This window comes from Melospiza georgiana, chromosome 2 (genome assembly GCF_028018845.1).
Source record: "Melospiza georgiana isolate bMelGeo1 chromosome 2, bMelGeo1.pri, whole genome shotgun sequence".
NCBI classification, from domain to species: Eukaryota; Metazoa; Chordata; class Aves; order Passeriformes; family Passerellidae; genus Melospiza; species Melospiza georgiana.
In genome coordinates, this window is record NC_080431.1 from 87,010,628 (window position 1) to 87,038,240 (window position 27,613).

At 37.8% G+C, this 27,613-nt stretch overlaps 1 protein-coding gene across 1 annotated transcript in view; it reads right to left on the reverse strand.

The window, feature by feature from the left end:
* COL8A1 (collagen type VIII alpha 1 chain) overlaps positions 1-27,613 on the reverse strand; it is a 71,119-nt gene that overhangs the window by 25,675 nt on the left and 17,831 nt on the right. Inside the window, exon 2 of the mRNA XM_058045820.1 lies at positions 6,430-6,542. The gene's annotated coding sequence lies outside the window, so the exon portion shown is untranslated. The remainder of the gene's footprint in view (positions 1-6,429; positions 6,543-27,613) is intronic.

Sequence of the window (27,613 nt, forward strand, 5' to 3'; positions counted from 1 at the left end):
GGGGACAGATCCATTCCTGGCTGAGTTTAATCACAATGGGAAATGGCATTTGTATTCCACATCTGGCCATGGTGGGAGGAGGAAACACCTACATTTAGGCATCTTTTCTGCTCCATTCAGCACTACTGAATCTCGGAGAAGAATTGTCCATATCTAGGTAAAAAGTCAGAGGGGAGAGAAAATCAAAAGGAGAGGGAAGTCAAAAGAGGACTTTCTGGCAAGACTTTAAATCTTCAGCTCTTCACAACCACTGTTACTCATGCGGGTAATGAAACTTCTGAGTCAGGTACAAAGGACATCAGGTTTTAAAACTAAAGAAATTTGTATTTCAAGGTATAAAAATATATGTATGAAAGAATAAGTTGCACAATGACTGGAATGGGTATTCTGCCCAAGCCTGAAGGACAAGGTGTGCAAAGTATGTGAGCATCTGAGATCGAAAATAGATCTCTCATGACATTGTCAAGTATGCCTGTGGGAGGAACAGGGAAAACCCCACCAGGCATGTTCAACACCTGTAGACACAAAGTGGGCTTGGGTATTTGGCATTCACAGTGTGTACAACAATCTCCTCATGTATGATCATGCTGAGATATGCCACAGGTTGTGAAGTTAGGAACACAAAGAAAAAGCTTACTTGGGAGATTAAAAGGATACACTTTGCAAAAAAATTCAGCCAACACCTGGCTCACCATCTGTCCTATTTTTACTATTTAATCCCAATCACACACCTAAGATATCTTTAAAAATTCTGAATCCAGGAGAGATGCACCCAAAGACAAGACTAACACAGAAGATTTTTTTTTCCCATTTCCACAGCATTTCCATTTTCCACATTCATTTCTATTTATTCAGTCCTGAATACAGCAAGTAGTGATTTCACAAAAAGCAGTGGTTGTAGTCACATCTGAGATACATAGTAATATAACTCTTCTTTAGATTTCTGAGGTTACATACCTCCAGGAAAACAATTTCCACTTGGTATATATTTAATTGAGTTTGGGAAATAAAAATGTCATTGTCAGTGTTTTTGAGGCCAGAGCTAAGCCTTTCCTAAAAGAGATGTTAATAATATCCAGAAGAGGGAATGAACTCACTGCAGGCAAAAATTATAACAATAAAAAGTCAGACTCCTCCAAGAATCAATTGGTTCAACTGCAGATTGTAGGAGATTTCTCATAAAAGTCTTTGATGTATTTTAGTGTGTACAATGGTTGGGAAAAAACAAACATGTCCTGTTGAGAGTTAACATATTATATAACTCTTCCTCATCACTCTAAATTTTTAGCAGAAAAACTGCAGACCACTGGGCCTACCTGAGCTGGGTAAGTCTTTTAGCTTACCAAACATCACATCAAAAGTTGGGATTGAGTACGTGTTAAAGCTTTGTTAGGATGGTGTGTCTTAAAGTAATTGCAGAATGCCAAAGACAGAACTTTCCGTGTTCCTTCAGGCTGAGCAGGAAAATCAAGTATACAGAATTGGAAGCTGTCTATAAGGGATGTTTTATTTGCTTGATATTGAGCAGACAGCAGAGACAAAATACCAAAAATGCTTGAAATCCTTCTGACCTTTCACTGCAAACTGTGAACTTTGTCTGCTAAACTCAAATTTCTATTTACACTTTCAGCAGAGGCTACAAGCTGTTGCCTTTTCTTTCTTTTCAGTTTGTAATTTATCAAGGGACAGCTTTACAAACACTGCACAGGAGGGGGGACCTGAACACATACCAGACCTTTCGCACGTTCAAAATACTTAGTCTCCATTCTGTGAATTGCTTAAAAATGGCTGTAATACAAGCAAAGTAGCATGAAATATGCTGTTTGCACCCGAAGCAGAAAATATTCTATACAAAGTCTTAGCTTTGCCATCAGCTGGCATAGCTCACATTCCCAAGCTGTGTTGCGAATCCTTGCTGCTGCACATCTGACTCCATTTACACCATCTTCCATTAACACAGGAACACACTGCTGACTAAATGGTCCAAAATACATGCAGCAAAGAACTGCATCACCTTCTTAAATGAAATATCCCTGATTTCAGCCTTGTGCTTCAACATTCATCCAACCTTGTAAATGAGGAGCTAGACTGTAGCAGAGAACAAGTGCATAGGACATTTCAGATGTATAAAGTAAAAATTGTGAGAGTGAGTAGAGTGAGTAGATAACTGAGGGTGACTGAACCATCAAAAACTAAGGGTGACTAAAAACTGAGGATGACTAAACCATCGATTGCCAGGGAGGTTGTGGAGTCTCATAGTAGGAAATAATTCAAAAGTTTTCTGGACATGGTCCTGGGCAACCTAGGTGTTCCTGCCTGAGCAGGGGGATTGGACAAGGTGACTTCTAGAGGTGCCTTTAGACCTCAACCATTCTTATTCCTAAGGAAAACTACTGTGAACTATAATCATCATTGCTATTTGCATAACTTTGCCAATTAAAACAGGACAGCCTAATCAGTTATTTAAATAAACCAGACAGCTACATAAAGTTCCTTTGAAATTAAATATAAGGTTGAATTATATAACAAATGTTTTAGCTGAACTCTTAGTATTAGATGGGCAATTATTCTGACTGTATTTCAAATTTCATTTCACACTGTGGTAGCATTCATTGAATTTTACAAGGCAAAGGCATTAATAGAGCTGTGTCTGAACATTTTAGGGTCTAGAAAACTGTCTTAAAATGAGCCATTTCCTGAGAGATTTCTGCATAGAAAATACATTGGTGTATCCAAAAGAAACTGAGTTCACAAGGAATCATTTCATTGGTACATTATGTTAACAAGGCTTTTGAAAGAAGAGTTTTCACTTAGTGTTACTTTTCCCTGAATGTAAAAACTATGGAAAATGTGTAGAAAACATTGACAAAGTGATGATGGCAGCTGTATGCTCTATATGTGACTGTTAATGAGCTACCTGTTAATAAACTAGATGCTTTAGCATATAAACAGGAGGATTTATGCATAATGCAAAACCCATAAGAACATTTATGGTTTGGTATAACTGTTTCTCAAATCAGAGAGGCACATTGTTTCAGTCTTCCACAAACTTCCTGTTACCAAAATAAAAATCTGCTGCCTACTGCCTTCAAGTTCTTTTCATGTGAGTTGGTCTGGGGCGTAGGGGAGCTCAGAAGCAGAGAATTTAGTGAGCAGCAGGTTCCTCAGATCTCTGCTCTGTACAGCCTCAGATCATAAACTTGTCATCGTGGTTACTAACAGCAAGCAGGAGGATTCTATACAACATCCCCAATTCTAATGATTCATGGAGGCAAGTTTATCCTGTTCTTTTTATGTGTTCTTCTGTACTGGAGTTTTTTGTGTCAATTATCACTACTAAAGCCCTAAACAAGCCCCTTTTCTTCAGAACACAGACAAAAGCAACCACTGGGTTTATTCACAATAATGCTTGGATTAGTTAAAGAAACCACATTCACCAACAGGAGAAGTAAATTTCTAAGCTATTGAATAATACTGCTGTGTTTGGAAAAGATTTTTCTTTTGTAGTTTTCCTTTAATGTCCTCCCATCCAAAGCTGCTGTGAGGAGTCTGAAGCTCGGTTTTCATAAGTGAGTGAAGGAGTCCAACAACTGACTCCTATTTAAAATAAATGTAAGGTAACCTTTCCATAAATACTTGAGTAATTTGAGGTTTAGGTTCCACTAAAATCTTCCAGTATTTCCAGCTCCCCAAGTCAGGAAAAGGCAGACCAGTAAACTAATTCTTACTATCAGAAAAGCAGGGACTGAATGGAGGTACATAAAGCATGAGAAAATGAGGAGGAAACTATGGACAGAGGAGATGCCTATGTTCAAGAAGTTTATACACTGAGAGGCATAAAAGGCAGTTCAACAGGAAAAGGGATAGACAGAAAAAATATCAGACTATATAAACTGAAACATTACTTTCAGTTGCTTAGGTTTGCTTTGGATTTTGAGATATGACCTCAGTAAATCCACATAAAATTGTATAATTTTATCACCTGACTCAGTGCCTCTGAATTCAGCACAGGGTTTTTTTTTGTTTAGTTTTGTTTGTTTTGGGTTGGTTTTTTTTTTTTTTTTTTGTGTTTTTTTTTGTTTGGTTTTTTTTTTTTTTGTTTTTTTTTTTGGGTTTTTTTTTGGTTTTTTTTTTTGCTTCCTGATCAGATTAGAAAGTGTCTGAAGTCAAGCTGTGCATTCTGGTAACGTTTTGCTTTCTTTGTTTCAACTGTTGTTTTTCAATTTTAAAATATTATTAAAATACCACTTTTGGGTGGGTAGTGACTACCACGACATTGTGTAGAAAACCAAAGCAATTTGAAGCAGGCTAGACATTCTAAGTACATTTTTTAAATACTTTATTGCCTAAATAAAATAAATCCCTTAGTCTAGCAATTACTTTCAGATGTTTGATTGTTTATTTTTAAAGAAATGTTATGTCAGCCATTTAGAACTGACAAGAACCATTTTGATACCTTAATGAGTTTTCTCTAACATCTGCTCCCCTCCTTATGTTGGGAACTATATACTCATCTTCACTGTCTCTTGTATTTATCTCAATTTTGCTCTGTTTTATTTTATTATTGGAGGAAAAACTTCACAGAGCTGTTTGTGGCAAGGTTTAGTTACAGGAAACCAAACAGCTAAGCCCCAGTTTCAGCTGGGACAATTAGACTGTTGATTTTGGTAGCAGCTCAGGACTTCTATTTGACCCAAATGCCTTTCAGGTTTATCTGCCAGTTGATGCTCAAGTCTGAAAATTTTCTGTATTCTTGCTACAGATAGAGGGCTTTGTTTCCTTTTTATTTGAGGTATATTTCTATCCAGATCTGAATGTTTTGCTGAAATTCTTCTTTATTCACTGGAATAGATTAAAAGAAAAAGAGGAAATAACAATGTTTTCCAGAACTTTCAACCTCTTTTTGTTTTCCTCTTAATTCTCTGTTCCTTGATATCTGTGAATTGTTGAGGACAGTTTTTTTTCTCAAAGCAATTTTGCCACTCATGAAAAGTAGTGGGTGCTAATTTGTTACTTAGCTTAACTGTTGCTTTTTTCTGTCTAGCAGCTATATTTAATAGCTTATATTACTGTTTCATCTGTTGTAATAAAGGGCTCTAAAACACTGAAAACTCAATACTTTTAAAAAGTGATCTATATTATGTAACACCAGAAGATATTTATTGAAAGGTTTAAAGAAATTACTAATGAACAGAGCAGAGTTGTTCTACAGTCTTTTTATCAACTGCTACAGAAACTTCGCAGCTGAATTATCAAAGTCCACTGCCATTCTTGGATGGATGTTTTCTTAAGTGGAAGAGCTCTAAAACTTTATGGATGCTCTTGGAGAATGTAAAAACTGAGAAGTGTTTTATTCTCTGTCAGTAGTTTGTGGGCTGGAGTCTTGAGCAATTTTTTGCTTTTTGTTCCTTCTTTTTTCTCTTGTTGGACTTTTCTAGCACCTGATGTAGGGTAGGTCACAGCAGCTGATGCCGGGTGAAGACAGTTACCAGGGACAGCTCCAGCCATGGAGTGGCCAGATATCCTAAAATTTGTAATTCACCAGTCCACCCCACTGGGTTCATAGTTCAGAGCTCCCCAGTGGGGTCCCATGTTTGTGTGACCCTGCTGGTTTTTCATCTCAGACAAATCACGCTACTGAATGTGGCACTCATCCTCCTTAAAAGATGTCTAGAAAGTCTGAGGGATTTCCATGATGAGTTCTTACCATGTGGATTCTTTCAATTAATTAGCTTTCTAGAAATCAAAACAGTGCAGGACACTACTGCAATGCAACTTGTTAAGCAATAATGTGGGTTTTTTTCCAAAAGTCACATGTGATAACAAACAATACTCATAGGCATAAGACAACTGTGGACAGCATGAGCTAATGTCTCGTCAGAAAATTTTCCATTAAGGCTTGGAATGATGTTTAACATATTCTTCCCATTATTGAGCTAAACTAAACACTGTATTAAGTATGGATTTCTCAATGAATGTTACTGCTGTTTATTTTAGCATGTACATACATTTGGAAGTGAACACATGTACATATGCATTATGGGGAACAAAAGCACATCAACAGCATGGCTCACTCTAGTTCCAGAATAAAACCAATCTTCTTTATAGAAACACAAATATGCCAAATGCCATACATGTTCTCTCCTATCAAACAACGGAGAATGACTGAAAGGGTAGATTTCTTTATCTATGATAAAAACTGCTGCTGAGGATGATTACCAAAATTTATGTACCATATAATTTTCCAGTCAAAATTCAAAAGCTTTGGTGTATAGCAAACAATTGAATAATTTATCAAATCCTGTGTAGGTGATGGCTTTATGACAACTTCAGTTTTAAGCTGTTGGGCTTTGGTTTTGGCATTACATAGAACTTGCTTAGGATTGCAAAGCTTACATTACAAAAGCTTACACTGCAAAGCTTACTTACATTGAGGTTTTGGGATAGGGCAGAAGATGGACAGGTTGGCTGCTTTTCACTCTGAGGCACAGATTTCCTGATTGTGTTAGGCCTGGTGTTACTTTGTTGATTGTAGGTTGGTTCTAGGGGAAAAAGAAAGCTTTTAAGAAATGTATGAGCATAATATCCTTCTTTTACCCATGCCCCCCCCCCCCCCAGAAACATTAAGAACCATTAGTCAAAATTTTCAAACATAGTGGCTTAACCTAGTCTTTTAATTCCCTATTCCAGCTTCTTATTCAAGGTCTACTGTTCAGAAGTATGAAAACCTGGCAACTCATTCACTGAGTAGCCTTTTTAGTTATTCAGCGCTTGCGAAAACTGATGTAGCAGTTTGAATATGGACCAAAAATCCTAGTGTTCGGTGTTTTTGTTGGCAATCCTGTAATAATTATGCTGTAAATCAAAATATGGGTTTGGATTTCAAAAGTGCCTTGAGCCTTGTTCCCACCCTTCTACAGAGACACTGCATAACTTTTTCAGATTACAAGGTATAAAATTATCAGTCTGAAATACAGATGAAAAACTTTTGCCTAGTCTTAAATTTCTCCATGTGTGTCATGCCCATGAAAATCTGAATATAAACCCTTTCATGCAATGCATGAATAAAATCATTAGTTCCAAGGAGGCATTGTGCTTGGGAACTACCAAAGTCCCAAGCATTACTGCATTCATAATATGAGGATACTAAAAAGGGGAGCCACAGACAATGCTAGTTCTATACAAAATAAAATCTGCTTTTCTATTTTATATTCTGATCATTCTCACACAGCTGCTACCAAGTCCTATGTGCTTTGCCTGACACAAATCCCACTGACATGACTGGGAAGAGTGTCCGTGATTTACTGGGTTCAGCTGCCATTGAGTCGTTTGGGGTTCAGTTGTGGATGGGCAATTCTGGATGAGTGTTCTCCAGTGGAGTGAGCACATGCTCGAGTGCTGTGCTGGATCAGAGGTGGGGAGGGCCCTGCACCTCTATGCATAGCCCCTGCCCTCAGCTGCTCACCATGCACTGCACTTGCTGCTCAGCATGTGTCCTACAGGGAGCCATGGGCTCCTGCAACCCAGCTCATGGAAAAGCAGGGTGATCACTCCTCATGTGCTGATTTGCTTTGTGTTTGAAAATTGAGATATTTGGCCTAGAGCTTCCCTGCCTGTGTTTTTGCTCTCCAGAGTCACTGGTTTCCCACCAATCAGAGTAACTCCAAGGAGCCAAACACACCCAAAGGTATCTCTCAATTTACTTTAAGCATTTTATCAGCCAGGGCAAAATGCAAATTCAAGAGCACTAGCAAGGCTGTGCTGCAGCAGTGCCCTGTACCCCAGCAACCAGTGGACCCCAGGCAGCTCTGCCCTGGGTGGCCTGGCCACCAAGAGACCATGCAAACCTCAGGGGCATGAAGCATTTGGAAAGGGAGGAGTACTGAGTTCCCAAGGGAACCCTGCTTGACTGTTCTATCTCAGAATTTATTCAAGTCTGTTTGAAATGTGCCCACTACCCTGTTTCATCTGAATGCCACAGCAGGGCTATTGTAAGGTCTCTCAAATCTGACAAAAAGAACTAGTTAAATTATTCTCAGAACAGTGCATTTTAACTACTGAATTTTCTAGACAGCTGAGAGTTTTCTGCTGCTAAATAACAGCCCCAGTACCTCCACGGTACACTATCTCCGCCCAGCCTGTGAGTTTCTGATTGCTGGCTGGAATCTGTTTGTCCCTTCAGTTGATTTCAGTTGCCCACCTAGTCCCAGAACAGGATATGAGAGCTGCTGTATCATAGCAGCCTGATAGGCACCTTCCTCTCAAAGCCCAAACCCCTTTTGGATAGAAACTGGCTTCTTTTCAGGCCTTTTGTCTTAGACTATGGATTAGATTAATCATGACAAAGTTTTCTGACCTCTGGTGTAAAATTTATTTTAAAAAATCTCTCTAATGATAGCAGGCTAAGTTTTCTGGCAATACCTATCTGGTCTCCAATTGATCCTTGCTTTTATAGATAATCTGTGTTGATTTTCTCCTGACTTCACCCTCTCTTGCAAGCGGATCCCCGATGAGTTTGGGGTGCAGTTTAGGAAATATGTAATCACCTGGGGAACCAATAGGAGATAATGCCTGAGTAGCGTGGGTTATTTGCAATTTATTTCATCCAATTAATTGGAGCTGTACAAGGAAATGTGTATTTGCCACCTTTCTGAGAGGACTCTAACACCTGAAGAGCAGAAACTGCCAGTGCGTTACGCAGAACTTAGTTGTCATTTGCTTCCTAGTTTTCTGAAGAGTAGGTTCTCCTTGTTTATCCTGCCAAACAGGCCTTCTGCTTCAAAGGATTAGGAAGTAATTCAGAACACATCTACACCCTATCCGAACTATTAGAGACACCTTAGTGCTCTGCGGTTCAGCTTGGGATACAAACTTCTCTGCAACTTGCAGGTATTTGAGTTTGGGGCTTTGGCTCAGCTTCTTGAGTCAATGAGGGAAAGTCACTAAGTCAGATGTAGCGTTGTGCACTTAGCAAAATGGAAACCTGCCAGACTGAAGGGGATGGCAGCTACTTTGCCTGTGACTGAGGAGAGAGGGATTAGACATTTCAGCCAAACAGTTCATTCCTGCCTCCTGTATGTACCATCCATGCTGGTGTTACTTCCTTTGTGCGATTAGGGAGAGGGTAAAGGAGTGCCAGTGTGTACCAGAGGGCCCCAGTACAGCAGCAGCAGTCACATCAGTCCTTTTATCTGCAGCAGGATTTCTCTGCCTTTCTGCCCTGGTCCTGGCCTAGTTGCCATCCCTCCAAAACAGGACTGACCCATCCTTGACAATCAAGAAAGAACAGAAAAATGTACAGATGGTGATGTTGGAAACAATGGAAGTAAAGGGAAGGTCTCTGGGTGTCTTCCTTTTGAGGAGGAGAGAAATGAAGGAAAAGAAGGAGTCACAAGGAGGAGAAGCAGCTTCATAAGCAGAAAATATGCCATATCTCCTTTAAACTTCCTCACACAAAGGCCACTCAATCCCCACCTTTCACTCTCATATCTTTCCCCATCCCACACCACCAATGCTACCCCCTGCCTGCCTTGTCTGCTCCAAGGATGCCCTGAGCTGGGAGTTTGGTTTTACTACATAGTGTAATAAATAATAAGATAAATTCCAGTTCCAGTAGATCACTCAACAGGCTTCCACTGATTCTTCTTAGGGAAACTCCTGGCCACTTTGAGATGCTTTATTTAACATTAATATATTATTGTCATCATCATCATCCAGCTCTTAGTGTTCTGAGACCAATCACTTGATGCGCATTCCTCCACTTAACTACTTTCAGAACTGATAACCTGTAATGGTGAGATGTGGCATTCACAATCTCTGAACAGAGGGACATAATTCTCTCTCTCAGATTTTTTCCTGGAGAAGCACAGAGATCAAAACAATTCTTATCTCATTTGCTGCTCCTGTGTTTGTCCCCATGTGGAATGTATTCTGGAGATTGTTTACCCAAGGTGACCAATTGGATCCACATGTGTGGGTCTGGACTCTCGGGCAGAGAGTCATGAGTTTTTCAATTAGGAGAGAAGTTAGAAGCAAGTATGATGTAGTATAGTATTTATCTCTTTAATATAGTATAATGTAATATAAATTTCAAAATATTTATTAAAATAAAGTTTTAATAAAGTGAGCATCCCAAAGCCATGGAGTCAGATGTCAATAATTTTCCTTCTCAGGGGGCACCCTGAAATACAATAGTGAGATAATTTCTTTTAACTTGACAAAATAGTATCTTGAAAGATTTCCTACTGATACAATCACTGTCTTCTCTGTGTTGTTTCAGTCATGTGCAGATCCTGACATATAGATTAGGACTACTGGGAGAAATCCCAAGTACAAGCCATGATGTGAGCAACTGGAACCACAAGAGTCTTTCTTTGCTATGGAGAAAATAAATCCCAAGAAGGCTTCTTGGAGAAGGAAGGGAGGGAGGGAATATGAGAGAGAGGAGAATGAGAGAAATAACTCCTAAGAGCACATTTAAGCATTGCATTTCCTGACTGATAGTGTTTCATTTCATTGCTCTGCTTTTAAGAATTATTTTGTGCAAAATTGTATCTGAAAGGAGAGAACTCATTTTCTGTGTACTAATCTTCAATTAGTACAATTCTGTGTACTAATCTTCAAATGTAATGAGGTGGCTTGCAGTCTTCTCTCCTTTCCAGTCTGCTACCTGCAGGTGATAATTGAGTGTGGAAAACAACATTTTCTGTTTGCAATGCAAATGCACAAAGATAAAAGCAGAAAGGCATAAAATTACAAAATCACTGTATTCTCTTAGCACAGAAACAGCATGATCCCTACTTAATTTAAGTAGTCACAGAAACACAACTTCTATTTTAAGCAGATATTTAAGTCCTACTGATTCAGTATTCAGCCCAAGTGCAAATGACTTTTGTGGAATGAAGCTTGCGCTGAACTGGATCCACTTAGTAAAATATTTCAGTCTGCTATTTGAGGGAGGAAAGAAGAACCTGGTCAACTCTTGGAAATGCCTCTGTAGCAAAATCACTTCTGTACTGATTGACTGTTCTGTTTTTTTCTAGGGAATTTTTAAAGGTTTTTTTGTGAGAAAGTACTACTGTGAGATAGAAGGCTGCTCTGGAGAAAAGTTACAGGAGTATATACACATAATTGCCTTTTTTGAAAGTAGCATACTACCTAGGATTTCCTCAACTGTACCAGAAAACATTAACATCCTGGAACTGATATTTACAATTTTGAATTCCAGCTTTCCAAGTATAATTAGTGTCCTTGCAAATGTTTTGGTATCAAAGTTGGGACTCACTTTGCATAAGACAGTCCATAAACTCAGGTTTTTATCTCATTTATTACTTCCTTTTACAGTGTTTGAGATGACAGCTGCAATATTTAATACTAATAAATAGTAATTGAAATAGCATGTTTTAAAGTATTTATTAATTATAATATAGACAAGTTGCTTTCATTTATAATTCACTTTTCTCCTGACATTGTTGTCTTTTTTGCCTAAAGTACCTGTGATTCATATCTTCCATTATAAAAAAAACCCCACAAATAATTTTACATAACTACAGTGTTTGTCTAATCACACACCGAAATAAGAGGTAGAGGATGTGAAAATCACTTATGACAGATAAGTCACATTAATATTTTGTTCTAAGCCATGAGAAAAATGAGACAGAAGGAGTGGGAATCAGAACAGATCAAAACTCTTAGCGCTTTATGATCCAAAACCACAACTAGCTATTGAGGTGCAAAATGTTCTTTTTTAAATAAAGTGTGAGAAAGACACAGAGTTTTGTACTGCAAATGCTGGCAGCACATAATGTTGCAATTATTTTCAATATTTTGAGATGACTGAATCATAACCAAAACTTTGAGCAACACTGAGGTAAAAGCATTTTTATGCTCTTTCACAGACACACCAAAAAAATAGAAAATAAGAAAAATTGAGTTTGTTGCAGTTGCATCAGAAATGGGGTGCCAAGTTTCTACCAGTGACTTAGAGTAACAACAGAAGGATGGGATGTCATGGCATCTTCTTGCCTATTTTTTTCCGTTGTAGTAAATACAGAATCATTGAGATAGTACTCCTGTTAGCTTTATAGGATTTCTGTGCTGCTTAAAAAATCTCGTGTTTTCTGTCTTTGAAAAGAATCATTCTGACTGCCGTTTAAAGGGAATTTACTATTTCAGTATATGTGGGTAACTTAGTCTGTGTATGAAACATAATTTTGCTTTTTGTTCAGAGTACAGTAATTAGGATCAGTCACACAGGGTACACTCTCAAGTAGGTTACCACTCACTATTGGACTTAAGAAACATTACTCACTCCATCTGATGTGATCAGAAAATACCATCTATAATCTGACTCACTGTTGGGTGAACAAGGTATTCTGTTTTCTAGGCCCTGAGCATTTTCTTTTTATTCCTTCTTCTTGATCCGGTACCCAACAAAGAGCTCAAGTCAGCAAAATAGTAAACTTCCTTCATGAGCTTGTCAGCAGCCTCACCTCGTGGGAAATGATGCGCTTTTTGTAGTACCTGATGGAGGCAAGCAGAGTTCTTGAGGGAGGTCTCTGTGCACTATCAGAGTTTCCAGCTTCCCTGTCTGCACCATTGGGGCTTCAATACGGACCTGACAGACACTTCAGCCTGCCAGGCCCCACTCTAGCAAACAGTGGGGAAGGATAGAAGCATCCACATGGAGACCTGTATTTTGCCATTTAAGACAACTTCAGTGCAGTTGCATGTGTGCTGTAAAGTCCACCAGTTACTCTTAAGGACTGAAGTGGAGCCATGTTTCTCATCATGAGAGTGAATTAGGTAGATAAACTGCTCAACACCACTTGTTTGTTCTTCTGGTTTATGAGCAGGGGCCCTGTTCCTACCCACTCCCTACCAAAATCTGTCTTTTCCTCAGATGATAACAAAAGTAGCTGTTTAGTGCATACTATGCTGGGCTGGGCTGCATTTATGCCACTTTTTCATGCTGTGTAGGAGACACTAAACATGGAAAGTGAACAGGCACTTTATGGACAATTTATGGCACTTTATGGAAAATTTAAGAACTAAATGGGTAGTCTTGACCAGACAATTCCTGAGGACTTTATTCAGAGAAATATGTGTTTGAATAATTAGGAACCAGCACAATGCTTTCAGTATCTAGCTGTAAAGGTGCTCTCTTAAGCCAATAAAATAAAGTTCTCCTTTTTCTCAATTTTTAATTTGCCTCATCATACCCAAGGAATTTTTCTACCTTAGTTTATGCAGTACTTTGGACTTATTCTATAGGTATAAAACACATTTTCTATAATCCATCAAACATCAGTAACTTGATTCTTCATGACTATCAGAGGCTACTGGGGTGTGATTGCAACTTGTTTGCAAATAGGTATAGTTGCTGTATTTTGTTTAGTCCATGAAAATTCAATAATTTAGTATTTGCTTGCCAGGCAATGTGTGAGATCTGTGCCTGGAGGTAAACACAAGCACATGGGGTAATGGTCTTCAGTTTCTTACTGGAACTATCACAAGATGTGTTTCTTGTTAACAGTGGCTTATAACTGATAAGCTTTTCAGGCGTTTTAGTGAAAGTAATTCCTCCAAAACCACCTCCCCCGAAAAGGTTTGTTGGCACACGCTGAACTGCAATTAAGGAGCAGGCCTCTGAGGGCCAAGAAGATTTTAAGGAGGTATTATTGGTTCAGACAGAAATTTTGCCAGGCCTTCAGGACAGAGTTTTGTATCTCTGCATGTTTATCTGTGGTATGTTTATACACCATGAACTTGGACTGAAATTCAAATTTATGATGAAATCTAAACTTCTGTTAGGACTACTGAACTTTTGCCTTGAAATTTTTCCTGATTCTAACTAACACATAGAAGGATTTGCTAGCGCAGCCAAGACTAGCTGTTTCTGGGAGAGGTACTTGTAAAAGGACACAGTAGGTATAAAGGGCATAGTGTAATTTAGTCAGGTTATTTGTGTGTGCCTCTTAAAGAAAAAAAGAAAAGAAGGAAAAAAAAGAAGAAAATTAATGTAAACTTTCCAGTTCCTTACTGATGCCAATCTCAACAAACCAATTCTTTATCCATTCTGGAATTTTTATCAGCTTAGTCTCATAAGGAAAAATGAAGTGAAATGCACATTTTTTATATAATCTAATAAAAAGTTAGAACCCATAATTTGCTAATATATCATGCAATGACCCATGTGCTCTGTTTATCACAGGTATAGGTAGTGTTCCTTTCCCTGACTGGCACCAGGCAATTCTTGCTGCTTTGTTAATTTGTTTGGCTAAATTCCATGACCCACATCACATCCTTTTATGTAATTTCTCTCTAAAAGTTAGGGAGACCCATAAGGACTATGCCAACTTCTGTAGTGCATATTTGAAAGAATGATCTGAACTCCATAAATGTAATCCAGATGAAAAATATCAGGGCAGAGAACAAATTTGACTGTCATCTGCACACTATATATGTGCAGAAACAAGCAAACAAACAAAAGTAAATTCTGTCTTTCATTGATGATACCCAGAAAACTGAATATAGAACACTGTATACCTTTGATTTTTTGCAAATGGAAAAAGCCTAAAGGAGATGAAATTGCCAAACAGTTACTACATTGTCATTATAGAATCTTAAATCATAAAGAAAAGGCAAAACTTTTCTGTTCAAGTCTCCAGAGCACTAAGTTGATGAAGTAATTAAGCAGGCATCTCATTTATTTTTGACAGTAAGTGTCAGATGTTGAGCTGTGTATGTGATTAGATTCTTTACTGAATATGGGCTCATATTAAAGTGGTGGAAATGCCCCCACTTAAATATGAGCCCATATTCAGTAAAGAATTTACTATTTAGCAAGGATCAAAATACCAATGACAGGAAAGTATGGCTGGTGTTTTTTTCACTATACTTTTCCTCCTAAATAAAATCAAAGTAATGAAACATACTCAAACGGACATGTTTTATACTTAGGTTAGGAGTAGGAAATGAAAAGGAACATGGTGTAATACTATTTATCAAAAAGGAGTAATGTTATATTTGTACATTTTATCACAGAGGAAAATGCTTTCAGGTTTACCAAGGAAAAAGTAGAGAATATGTTCAAAATGCTCCCCTTGGAAGTAAAATGCCTACACGGATTGTAAAGTATGACGTCCTCTTCATTCCCCTTAGGGATTAATGCTGTTTATTGTCTCTTCCTTTTAAGGCAAGATTCTAGGAGTTTCCCATTACAGGCAAGAAGGAGAATTCTCTCCATGCTAATATAGTACCTAATAAGCCCATGCCATTGGCTTATTTGGTCATCTTTACAGTAGTACCTAAATATTCACATATTTATCTCCACAGTACCTTGTAAGATAGGGAAGAGGTACTATTCCCATTTTGTGTCTGGAATGAGGCAAAGTCCTCTCCCCAAGGCTGGTCAGGAGATGTGTAAGAGATGTGGGACATAGGAAGGAGGTATTTCCTCTCTCAGGGTACTGCCTTAGTGGGTCTGCCTTCCTTTCTACAGGAACATGGAGCCTTATCCAGGACTAGCAGCACAAACACTGCTTGTGTTTGAAGGAATAATGACACATCCCACATCTTGAACTGTGTTGTACTTGGGATACGTCCTTGTGAACTCAGCCAGATCTCATGTTCCCCTGCCCCTTGACTCCCTAACCCCAAAAAGCAATGCCTCCACTTCTCCAAGCACTGAATTATTTTTATCTTATGAGTGTACTTTGCCGCTTAACGCTTACAGCACATACTGTGTTTCTATCATGCTTGGAATTTCTGCTCTGAAGTTTCATCCCTTGATGGGTTTATGCAGGTGGTACTTACACACGTGACTGCATTAGGCTGTCAGCTGTACAGCTGTGAAGATTAAAAGCTTTAAAGAGACAGCAGCTGTAAGGTGAGTTGTATGACGAGTCAGCAACAATGCTCAGATGTCAGGCATGAGTCATGCAATAAACATGGCAAGTACATTGAATATTTATAATTAATAACATGGGCTGATAAGAATGATGACATTGAATAAATACAGAATGATATGGGTTGGAAAAGACCCTAAAGAACCCCTAGCTCCAGACCCCCTGCTACAAAGCATTCAAAAATTCCTCAAATGTATATAGTAAGAGATAGCACAAGCACTGCAAAATAAAGTAAGTACTTTCAATTAGCTGAAGTCCTACAGACAGCAACAGGAATCTCTGCTTAGTTACGTTTCCATTTGAATGGAAACATAACTAAGCAGAGATTCTGTAAATATTTCAGCTATAAAAAGCCACAGAAGGTCCAGGCTTTGATGATTTCCTGAGAATAAAAATATTTACTAATTCTAAAAATAGATACCTCCTCTAAGTTAACAGAAAGATTTTGGTAATAGAATGTTTTAAATCACAGTTCTAATACATCTGAATTTATGAAGATGTGTAGAAAGCACAGATATTGAATAAATATGGATTGTAAGATGCTGGCCAGCAGAATGGAAATGGTCTTTTAAAGTCTAAATCAGATGTGTATCATTTTAGATTAATTAAGATAAATTCAGGATGATATTAGTTCATTCATTTCATTTTACTTTTCTATAAACATAGAATTGAGTCTGATGTCTGCTTTTTCAGGAGGTAGCAAGAAGGATTTTGATAGAATGGGATGGAGTGGCTGAATCTAAATTGTTCTACATATTGCAGCCATCTGAACATGGCAATATAACTTCTCCGTTCTAGAGTTCAAACTACAATTATTATTGAAGTCAAACTTACGTGCATGTGGGAGAACTCCATAGGAGTTAGGCCCACTTACTTTTATCCTTGGTATTTTAACCTGAATTAATCTGAAGTAATATGCTGCAACAGTTGTAAAATCACTTTATAGGTAAGTTCCACCCTTGTTCTGGATAACATCTTGGTGATATGTCAGTCAAAGTAATCTATAAACTTTTAACTTCCAACATGGATATAACTTTACCCATAGAAAATTTCTGTATTGTATTTGATAGAAAATAAATCCGTCCTCTGTTTCCATGACTCAAAGTGTGGAGAATTTAAGAGACTTAAACACCTTCACTGGTGTCCAAGTCATAGGGAGATGGGGGGATCATAGAATCTTAGAATGGTTTGGGTTGGAAGAGGATCCTGAAGATCATCTGGCTCCAATGCCCCTGCTGTGGGCAAGGACATCTTCAACTAAAGCAGGTTGCTCGGAGCCCCATCCAACCTGGCCTTGAATTTCCTTGGGACTTAAATATTTCCTATGAACTTATATTTTATTATTGATTTCATGTGGGACCTCAGAATTATAATCTAAAGCTATGCAAGCACAGAGTTAAATGGAACATTTAGCTTTTGGAAACTGGAAAAATACAAGCCATTTCTTCCCTCAAAAACTGACAAATGCAAACAAAAGCATGAAATTACTTACCCTCCTCAGCAGCTGGTTAATGCCTTTAATTTCTTAGGCAGTAATAGTACAAGATTGACTGGGATAAGTTTTACATCTGGCAAACATTAAAAAGATATTTCAGATCTTAGTAGGATAGTTGGCAATTTTAGTAGATAACATATTTGCTTACGAAAACAGTAAAACAAAGGATATGTTATTTTAATTTAATACTGGACTTGACAGGGATGAGGTCTGATGAAGGAAGATGGGTCAGATTTGTATGTGACTGATCAATATAGCTGTGTTAGAGATCAAAACTAGCAACAGAATTGCACAGCTATTAACACCCTCTTTTTATATCACTATTTTCAGGTGAATTTTTATTGGGGAAAGAAGTGAAAAAATATCTGAGGACAGATATGGGATGATAATGACCAAAGATGGGGAAAATCAGATATGCTCTGACTCCCAAAAATCACAAGAGAAAATGAATATTTCATTCTCCTAAAATGAGCTCTTCTTCAGAGAAAGATAACCCTGTGGGTTAATTTCCCCCCAGAGATGAACTCTCCGTTACTTAGAGATGAATTCTTGCAGAGGTCACCATTTCATTCAACATGAGTATCTTCAGCAGAGGAAATGAAATGTGGTTTTCAAGAAGACATTTATCACCTACACGGTTCATCCAATTCTGAGACTGAAAAAAGATGGATACGTTAGGCAGAACATGTAGAGATATGTTGTCAATTTATCTTCAGCTGCCTTGGTTTGCCTGAGAGCACACAACAAACTGCCTTGTTAGGTTAGATGCAGGGTCCACCTTCCACAGAAGTCGTACCAGACAGCAGGCAGGGCATTTAACAGCTCTATGCTAGTGTCTTCCCATCTACAGAATGATTATATTAATATTTACACACCTCATAGTGGAAGCTGGAAGATATTAATGAACATGTGTAGTTATTTAAAGCTCTTGGACTGAAAGGTGTGCCAGAGATCCAAGATATTTGGTAATATTATTATTTCTATACCCAGATGATTTGTTCACGTGTTTGCCACATGCCAGCACAGAAACCTACTGGATGCAACGCAGTGTTGGACAGTTGCTCAGATGAGGTCAATGGTATAAATAACAGTTATAACTGGCAGGGGGCTTTGGAAGATCCAACCATCCTAAGACTTTATTACAACTCTCTGGCCATATAGAACACAAATCAGCTTCAGTTTATGATTCTATTAGCTCCAAACACACCAAGGAATGATCTGGGAATTCACTCCAGCACTATGCAATCTCATTTGAGCTGATGTCACCACCTCCACCTTGGACTGAAAGCTCAGTGTGAGCCAGCAGAAAATACAGTTTTAATTTTCTGGATAATAAGGCAAATGTTGTTATTTGGAACTTCTAGCACAGACACCTGCTGACAGGTGGCATTAAAAGGACAGTGACACTGCTAGATACATTGTAAACAGGGCAGAAGCAAAATATGATCCTTGCTGAAGTCAAGGAAAGTTTTGCCATTGACTTGATACATGCCAGAATTTTTCTTACAATTGTTACTGATTTATATGTGTATCTACAAGGTTCATGAAATATTTATACACTGACAGATATCCACAGTGTCAAATAATGGGGATGTTGAGATACCAAACGAATATTATTAGCGTAATAAATATCTAGTAGAGAAAAAAGATAGATCACACCTTACATTAAAAACAGATTGATTCCAGAGTTTACTGTCATCCCAAAACAAAAGTCATAAACCAGGCCATTCAGTGGTGTTAGGGAAAAGCACTTTTCAATGCTTAGTTGGTTTGTAATTTCTAGTAGCAAAACATCATCCAAGAATATGGGGAAAGAATTCCTGTGCATTTACTTTGTGCAGCAAACACATCGACCGACTCCTCTTCAAATTTTTGCAAATCCATGGGCTTCGATGGAGATCATAAATATTTTATGCAAAGCAAGCTCTGAGGAGAACCAGCTTTGTGTTTTGCTAATGTATTTTGCCAAGTGTCTCTTTCTTCCTCTGTATTTTAGTATTGTCAGTCTCCCATAAGTGTCTAATTTTTTTTCTTGAAGTTATATTAAAAAAAATTGCAGCTTCTAATAACCTGCCAATAAAACCTCTGCAGCTGAGTCTGCTAAAACATTTGTTTAGTCTCTAAAGGGACCAAATTTGCATACAGGGTTTTGAGAGTGCTGGGGGAACATTTCAAGTAATTTTTTCCAACAAAATCTCAGAATGTTTGTTCAAGAGGTTGGTTTGACAGATGAACTTTCACAAACTGAAAAAATCTAGACTGATTGTGTCTTTCCAGTGTCTATATCACTAGTTAAACACACAGATGTGTGATTTAGGTGAGGTTTCTATGTAAAGCCTGGACAAGAGCCTGACGCCTTGTTTCAAAGCATGCACAGTCAGCCATCAACCAGCAACAGGCAGCCCATCTGCTGTAATGTACCATGGTGAAGTACTTAATACTTCCATTTTGGTGAGTAAAGCAGAATGAAAGATTGTGTTCACATAAGGAATGGAAACTGAGTTGACTCTGGAATTTTTTTTCCAGAATGGCTATTGCAAAGTGACCCTATGACCACAGCAAAGGCATTAGACTAAATAGTCTGTGTTGCTGTGGTTCGTCTGGTAACAGCAGCTGCTGTCCTGTCACAGTGAACCTAGGGTAGGTGAATTCACCAGTCCAATTTCAGACAAAAATTTGTGGGTAACATACTGGTACTTAGGAAAACATACTATGATGGTTTGCTGACAGAAGAACCCTGTGGCTTCTGTTTTCTTCCTCCAATGTAATTAGTAGTGGGAGATTTAAAAGGTGACTGTTTTAAAGGGAAGTGTAACTATGATCAAGTGTCACTCTGCAACATGCAATACACTGCAGGTAACACAATTCCACCTGCTCGTATCTGATGCAATCACATCACATGTCATAATGTCTTTCAAGTTTCAATAAGTACTCTTTATTTTTTTCTGCTTTATAGTATTTTCTTCCTAAATCTACCTCTAGATCCTGTAATACTCTTAACATATCTGCAAATCTACTACAGTAGTTACTTTATCTAAATAACAAGACTCCCCCTTTACTGAGGAATTAAGTAACCTTTGTTGGCAGAAGTCTGCTAGAGTGCTTAATTCTGTAAAGGTTGTGCAAAACCCAAGCTAAACTATTGAAAGAATGTTTCAAAAAAATCAGAACTGAAGGTTTTCTCTGTTTCAGAGCAAATAAACTTCCATTAGCTCTTCAAAGCAGACCTCATTGTTCAATGTCTGTGAGGCAGCTGTTGCTTTCTCAGCAGAAATGCCTGTCATTCAGTTTAAACTGGTCCTCTGACTTTTTTCACTGCATCAAATGGTATCAGCAGAAGACTCTGTGCTCTACATGATCAAGAAAGAATTCTACGATATTTTAATTAAGTCTTTCTTTACAGCAGAAAACTGAGAGTGACTTGAGGTTATCCTGATTTGGCTTACGAATGGATGCTGTTGCTTCTCTCAACCTGATCAAGTGTTTGATTTCAGCGCCTCTCATGAAAGAATTCAGGGAGTGATCAGTACAAGTCAACATGAGCAATGTGCTTAAGATCACTCTTCAGGTCTCATGAATTGCTATTGCTCAGCAGCAAACCAACACTGCTGATATGAGCAGCCCAATCTCATTTCCACTTGATGGAAAAGCCTGTGAATCAATAGTATAACAACAAATGTATGTGAAGGTGTAAAAAGCCCACTGGAAACAGCATTACCGGGTAGGCTGCTGGTTTTCAGTCAGGATTTAAAAACAGCTGTGAAAGGGTATTGCTTCCTTTGGGACCATGCTGACATACCCCAACCAGAGAAATGAAATGATGCCTCTGCTCAACACTGTCAGCTGTGTAGTAATGCTGGTTAGAGCTGAAGACAACTTTCAGCCACAAGACTTTCTAGGATAAGTGTTCAGGTTTCGTTACTACCAACTTTCATTACTACCAACTTTGTTACTACCTAACTTTCCTCAGTTAGGAAAGCAAAGGAAAATTGAAAGAATTTGCCTGAAGGTTCCCAGCAAGTCACTGGCAGTGCCAAGCTTAGGTCTTGTTGCTGAGCTCTGTGTAGATTCAAGTATCTCTTTGAATAGAAATGTTAGCAGCCAAGTTTCATTCCCATTGGTGGAAAAAGTCCAATTCATGTCAATTCATAACTTGGCTTAGGTCATGACTAGACACTAAGTAACAAATTGTCTTTTTTTTTTTTCTTTTGCATCATTCAATTCTGTATTAAAAAGCGGACTCAGACTTCATCTTTGTAGTGTGGTTAAACAACTGCATATACATATCAAATTAGTATACATTAGTGTACAGGTCTCAGCTTTTTCATTTTCCAGGGATTTAAGTAAATTCCTTATCTATTGATGTGCTGATCATTTATAAAAAGAGAATACATATAGGTAACCTGTGTAGTTAAGCTGTATGCGTATGCTACTGAGACATAAAATTTTGAAGGTGCAGTAATTTCGAGTATTTCTAGCATGCCTAGCTTAAATAACAAGAAAAAATCCTTAAATCTTAGTTCTCTTTACCAATCCTTTAAAAAAACATAACCTTCCCTTTGAAGGACTGGTGGTATCAGATATTAGTGAGTTAAACTGGGCGTCTTTTGTTTAAAGTTGTTAATGTCTATCTCATCTGTTCTATCCTGTCATTTTCAATTTATCAACAGTGTGTAGTAATATGTTTGATTCATTAGAAGAGAAAAAAGGATGGCAAAAGCAAGTAAATATGTCAGTTAAACCCCACTAGAATTAAATCACCTCAATTTGTTTGTTTGGTAAGAACTGGGCTCTCATTAGGTGAACTGAGGCCAGCTTGATTCACCACCAAAATGCGAATCTGGATCTGGCATTGAATTTGCAGATGTGCATAAGAGAAACCCCTCGAGTCTTGAAATGATTGACTTTAAGGAGAGGCAGGGAGAGAATGTAAGCAGTGTTGTTAAGCAGAATGAAGTTAATCAATTACTCTCATTACTACTGAAATCAGTATCAGTTTGACATCATGTTGATTTTCACATTATTTTGTCTAAATGAAGATTATTTTTTCAAATAATTTAGATTACACAAATCCAGGATATTTCTGAACAATCTTCTTGCTTATAAACAACAAAAGGAAGTGATGTCATACCTTAAGTTAATAACTAAGTGAAGCTTTTGTGTATGCAAAAATTTCAGTTTTAGAGCTTTCAGGGGAGAATGAGGTATAAGCACTGAAAGAAAACCAGCATGAATTGGAGTGAAGAGTGTTGAAAGCATCAAGCATATATTGAAAACCTCAAGCACGTAATTATATGCTGTCTTTGCAGAGAATGCTTTCTAATTGTAAATTTGGGCATTTGGAGGCAATCTTAAAAACAATGCTGTAGTGAAAAAACAAGACAATGTCTCTCTTGGCTGTCTATTTTAGTAGGCTGTCATAGAATCAAGCCCTCTTAGCAGAGCTTTTCCAGGTGCTTTCTGTTTACATACAGGCTGTGGAAGTTTACATACAGGCTGATACAAAGTGCAATAACTACAATTGAATTATCTGTGTCCAAATTAATTTATGCTTCTGTTCTCTGGTATTCAGTTAAGCCACAGAGCATCTTTTCGGTCATTCAGATCCACAACAGCCCTTCTAATGGGAGTGATGTACTTTACATGTCAACACAGACTAACATATCTGGCTCATATTTTTTCTCTTGGAATGCAAGACCTAAAAGAGGTGCCATTGTAATACTTGACTTTCATTTAAAGACCCATCTACTGATGCCTGATGGAAACATTTTTAAACACTCAATTTAGAGATAATTTTGCTCATATATTATGGATCCCTTCTATTCCTCTTTTTCTAGCTTAAACTAGCAGGGGGAAAAAAAGGCTTTTGTCTGATTAAGATTTCAGTCTTGCTTTATTTATGGCACCAAGGTGATGGAATTTGCAGAGCAATCCATGACTATAACAAAAAGAAAATCACACCTGTTTTTTAGAAGTAATGAACATTTATGTCTCACCTTCCTTACTTTATTTAAAAAAGTAACTCTAGTATTGGGCATGATACAAATGATGACAGTATGCCTAAGTTTTAAAAGTGTCTGAACCTCAGTTTGAAACACTTTGAGGCCTTTTTGTTCTCAGAAATGGGTGGTCCGTACTTGATGAAGGTTGGCCTTGCGCTGTCTCCAGCTGGGCATTTGGAAAGCCAAATATCCAAAATCCCTCTTTCCTCTGAATGTGTGTTCCAGTCATCTGATGTGTGCGGAATTTGAAGTAGCTAAATATGTGCCCACAGACTGAATGACTGATTGCAAGAAGAAAAATTGAAATCAGTTTTATAATTATCAGTGATTGTTCAAATGAAAAGTAAGTTACAATTTGAGAACTGAAACCAACCTAAATAAAAGATTGCTAAGAAACTCTGTGAACACAAGCTTGTCTTTAACAAATGTTATCAGTTTTACTATCACTGTTATCAAGATTGTGGCAAGTGGTCATGAATTAGGGCAATTAGCCAACAGAAAAGTACTGTCTTGAGTTAAAAAACTAGTAAATGCTGTGTTTTGTAAAGTAACATCTGCTTTTGCCAGAACAATCCCTAAAGAACTTTAGAAGGAAAAAAGCATGTGCTGCAAAAGAGAAAGAAAAGGGTCAATTATCATGTAAGTAGGGTACACTTAGAGTGTCTTGGCTTTTTGCTTTTCTATTAAATATTCCAAAAATTCTTCACAATTCATAGTGCTGCCTATAATGTCAGGAAAAGTGCTATTTAAGCCCTGAGATATGGCATAAAGGATTTTGCATGTTTAATCCATGGAATGGGGAAAACAAAACTTGTAATTCTTAAAAATACAGCAACCAGGAACAAGTAGCCTCAGGTTTATGAGCCTTTGCATTTATCAGCCATCAGGTGGACCCCCCTCAGCCACCTCAAGCTAATGTTGCATTGGTATTATGTCCTTCCAATCAAAATGTTTCTTTGAGCATATCTCAAGCACTGCTGCCTACAGCCCAAACAATGATTGCTTGTTTGCTCCATGTTTACAAAATTCTTTATCAAGGTACATAGAGCTTAACCACAGAGCTTTGGCCAACATTTTCCAAATGTCACTGCCTAAAGCCTGGCTTCATTTCAGAGATGCTGAGCATCAAAATTTTCTAGAGACTGGGAGAATGAATTTTTGTGCTCAGCTATGGCTAAGCAAAGATATAAGCACCTTGGTCCAGGCATTCAGTATTTTTGTTTAGGGTTATGGACTAGATGTAACAAGGCTGAGCTACAGAGCTTCTATCATATGCATACAAGGTGAATATTTAGGGTACACTAATTATCTGTTACAATCATCTTGCAGGTATTTTTCATTCTTTCTTCAGAGGAAATTGTACGTACTGATTATCTATCAGGACTGAGTTCCTGCATGTTGACATGAGTCCTCTCTGCATGACTTTCTGTTGGCAGAAGGAGTGACTGGAAGTACACTTGCCTTATGCCTGCTGACCTGAAAAAGTTATTGTTTTAGGACCATAAATATTGTGTAAACAAGGTTAGTGCAGAGATCAGCATGAGAGTTATTTGATTTTTTCACCTTACTCTTTCTGGACTGGATAATTAGAAGAAAAAAAATTCACTCCAGTCTGCACTGAGTCCCTGGAAATCTAAAGCAAATCACTAATAGCCAGCCCTATATGCATGGGATCAGATCTGTGCCAGAAATATGATGTACAGGGGTCAGGCTTTATAAGGTCAAGTCTAGATTAACTGTTTTATGGAACAGCATTAAGCAACAAACTTTTCTGTTGAGTCATTCTGAAAGAAGTGAGGCTAAGTGAAAGGGAAGACTGACTTCAGATTTCATGTCTGAAGCCATCAGAGGTCAGGTTCAATGCAAGAAATGTAAAGTAGAATTCATATAAATGTGACTAACTTCCACAATTCAAGCATGTTCTTAGCATAGCAGTGTAAGGATAGGGAAATGTTCATGGTAAAATGTTATTTCAGATTTCAAAGTTTGCTTCACTTCTGTGACAAGTTTTGATCTCCTTTTATTATATTTTCCTGCAAAATTTTCTTATTTGTGTTAAAGGAACACCCTCTCAAAGTCACATGGTAGGAATAAGCCTTTCTCAAGACACAGATTCTTATTCTTCATATGTTCTTACTTTCACTTAACTTCAAACTTCAAGCATCACTATTCTCCTAATAAATTTGTCTTTCATTTGTCTTGCCACTTGTCTTCAGGCAAGTGGCTTCATCACAGAAGGAAGTTCTACAAGTGAGGCACCTTTGAAGTTTAGGTCTCCTCATGCTTAGGTGGCAGCTCTGGGGTGGTTTTAGGGTTACAGTTTCAGTCCAAAGTATGTGTGTTGCAGTTAAGCACCATTATATTCTCTAACACGCAATTTAACAACTTTTTGTAAGATAACCTGAGATTTTTTTTTTTTACATTGTCCATGCTAATAGATTTATCTACTCCTGCCTTCCAAAAATAAAGTCAGAGGTAATTATTCCTTATTTTGGCTGAGAGAGAAATCATCTCATGTTTATTACAGTGCTTATGTATGGGCAGATAACACAAACTAGCCAAAGCACTGGAAGTTCATTTCCTAGCTGGCTACCAGCCACTTCTCAATGTGCAAGTGTTCTGACTCCTGCATGAAATTAGGCCTAACTTTACTCAGTTTTGTCTTAAGAGATAATTTTCAGCTACTTTCCGGGAGCTTATAGAAGCTTGTACAGATATTAACTAGCTTTAAACGATTTTAGTAACTTGGAACTTGCACAGCACTTGAAAAACACTAAAAAATGTTCTTGATACCGAATAAATAACAATAACAGACCATGAAAAACAAAGATGCAGGAAGAAATTAGAAGAATTGTGATGATGGAAAACACTTGCTAACTCCTCCTTAGTACTGAGGTACACCTGTTGTCTCACTTAGCCCTTCCCACAGCCTGTTAAGTATGGTGTATTATTTCCATCTCCCTGTCCTTACACTGGTTCAGGAGCTGGATGCAGGAGGACTGTTTTCATACTTTGTTCTTGCATTTCTATGCAAATATGTTTTAATAAAAAAAGATCTGGGGTCATTGTTTTTGTTTCTAAATGCAAAAATCATGTAGTCTCTTGAGGACATCTAGTTCTTAATGAAAAATACCATATCTGAAAGCTGGCAAAACAGCAACAAGAATTTTTCTCCTCACTGTGCTTCTTTTTGTGGCTTTATCCTCGTTATTGGTAGAGCCAAGAAGTTACAGCCCTAGTGGGGCCATTTTGGAGCTGTTTGCAGCTTGCTACACCTCCTTCTTCCAAGTGATAAATGCTCTTGACTCTTGCTATATTTTTAATACTCTTTTTTTTTTCTCTGTCACACTTAAGGAGACAGTGAAAATGGAAATATGAATTTCAGAACCAGAATGAAACACTAAGTCTTTTGAAGTGGGTTTATATTTGTTAAATGTCATTCTTCTGGGGAAAAAGTAATAACGAGTGTGTGTATTTTTATATATATATATATATTTTAAACTTTGAGCTGATAACATATCTGCCATACCATACTTTGAAAAAATACCGCTGAGGAATGATTGTCAATCTTTAGGCCTCTAAAAAGTGCTGTGATTTGGTTTTGTGCTTTTGGGGGAGGGGAGGAAGGAGGGAAGGTAGGATGAGCATTTAACCACTTCTGAATTAATTTGCCAAATTCCCTCTGCTCTATACCATACATGCATACACTTTCTCCATCCTGTATCTGTTAATAAAATAAAGGCAGAGATGTTATAAAGGTTAGTTCTCCTGAAATGGGAGGGATTATATTAGAATTTTACTTTACAAATCTTATTTGGTAAATCTGCTTGTGAACCTTATACTTCACGAAGGCTTGAAACAGTCCTGAAAAATATGAATTAAATGTAACTCAAATGTAGTAAGTTTTGAACAAAAATACTTTTGAAAACTATCAGCAGCTTTATAACTTTCAATGGCACATTAACCTCACAAACACTACCAGAGCTACCTCGGCAGGTGACTGTAGAAGATGGAGCACAGGGAGCTAAACCTACTTGTGGTTGTGTGTCTCTTCCCAGGCCTGGCAGGGAAAGTATCTTGTGTTTCTGCTCTGTAGGGATCTCTCCTACCAGCCTATAGGCAGAGTAATCTGTCTGGTGTTTTCCATGTTCTTCTGGACTATAGAGGTGGATTTACATAACACGAAAAGCCATGTTGCGCCAAAGGCT